Source organism: Theobroma cacao, chromosome 9, assembly GCF_053813885.1.
Source record: "Theobroma cacao isolate CCN51 chromosome 9, ASM5381388v1, whole genome shotgun sequence".
Taxonomy (NCBI): domain Eukaryota; kingdom Viridiplantae; phylum Streptophyta; class Magnoliopsida; order Malvales; family Malvaceae; genus Theobroma; species Theobroma cacao.
Genome location: NC_142647.1, coordinates 35,330,955 through 35,332,661, shown reverse-complemented (window position 1 = coordinate 35,332,661; position 1,707 = coordinate 35,330,955). Strand labels below are relative to the sequence as shown.

The following is a 1,707-nucleotide window of genomic DNA, read 5'->3' as shown; positions in this document are numbered from 1 at the left end:
CAGCTATCTACAGTCTATACTGAACCTGAAATGGGTGGAAAGGAGTTGAGTGAGATTTTGCAATCCCAATAAGTAAACAGACATTATCATAAATATCTAAAGGCGAGTAAAATGGAGGCAAGTTTAAACAACAAATTTCAACCCATTTCATAAGGTTTTCAATTTATTTCTTAAACCACAAAATATTTGTAATTTACCAAAACAATTGTTAAGGCTTATGTCTTTTATTAAAACAAGGCTCAAGCCAAAACTAATCCTCGGGGATACCTTGGCTGAGGCATCTAACCGAGTCCGCCAAGGGTGTTAAAATATTCACACGTGAAACACATTTTTATTTTTAAAACCAGCCGTCCCTTGGCGTTGGCCGAGTTACACATTCACGTGGGGGTTCGACGTGAAGTGAGCTCTAATACTACCCCAGGAGTTACCCTCCTCGCCTCTACAACCGGAGTAACTATATAACTGGGTTTACCGTGCCCCTCTAATAGGCAGTCCACGGAAACCCGTCACTGCAGTGACTAACCCACCAATTTTAATAAAATTTCGACAGTATAACGTGGCTTTTATTTATTTATCCAGCCTGCATAGTAAAACAACTTACATAAATTTCCCAATGCATTCACAAAATATAGCCACATATACTCATTTCTCATAAGCCATTCCTAGGAAAATATATATTTTTCAAGTCAATTTGTAGCCTCCAATTACTCAATTTCATAATCAATACAATATATTTTTATTTGTCACATTTATTCCTAAAACATCAAAAATCCCGTTTTAATCTCGTTCTCATTTCATAAAATACATAAAGGGCATTTAAAATAAACTCTAGATAATTTACAATAATAATAAGTTTACTCACCGTTTGTACAAAATAAAAGCTTTCTAAGCGCCCCGATCACTACTCGTCGGGTACGACTTCTTTGCCTTTTCCGGAAGGCTCTCCTCCTAGACACATTACAAAAATTTACACAATTCATCACATTGATGCTAAATCACTATATAATTAACTTAAATCCTATACTAATGCATGGTATGAAATGCAATAGCCTAAAACGACTTAAATGCGGTATTAACCTATTTTTGGCACTTTGCCCGATAAATTGCTAACGCGCTCCATTTTAGCTCTAAATCATCCCATTCTCTCTCCAACATTTCTAACCATTAAATATCAGCCAATAACCTTCTAAAAACAACAAAATCAGCTCACTCCCTTCCTTGGAAAATTCGGCCAAAAATGGGACATTAACTCGGTAAATTTTCTACTTTGTTTTTCTATCACGTTTAATCGTTTTTCATCATTTCTCTTCATTTTCCTTAGAATAAAATCAATTCATCATCATTGTACAGCATTGAGCATCCAGCCAAGAGTGGGTATTGTGAAAATTTACTGATTTCTTGCCCAATTTAATTTCTAAACACATTTAACTAACTAAAACTATCAATTTAACTAAAAATCAAAACCTAAAAATTTCAATTTCTCTCTCCTAGAATTTCGTCCAGCCCTTGATATCACTTTTTGATCTCTCTCCTCAAGCATGCTAAATGGAAATAAAGGCATAGGAAAGGTAGAAATCAAGCTAAAATCGAAAAATCTTACCGTTAGACGCGTAAACGGTCGAAAACCGCGAATTTCTCTTTGAATTTTCTTGTTTCTCTTTGGTTTTTCTTTTCTTCTTCCTTTCCTCTCTATTTCCTCTGTTTTTC

General features: G+C 34.9%; 1 long non-coding RNA gene across 1 annotated transcript; it reads right to left on the bottom strand.

Moving 5' to 3' along the window:
- Nucleotides 1–1,707, bottom strand: LOC148760902 (uncharacterized). Its single transcript, XR_016028167.1, has 3 exons — nucleotides 1,601–1,707; nucleotides 863–948; nucleotides 1–25 (listed from the first exon to the last, which is right to left on the bottom strand). It is a non-coding gene; the product is annotated as an uncharacterized LOC148760902 (long non-coding RNA).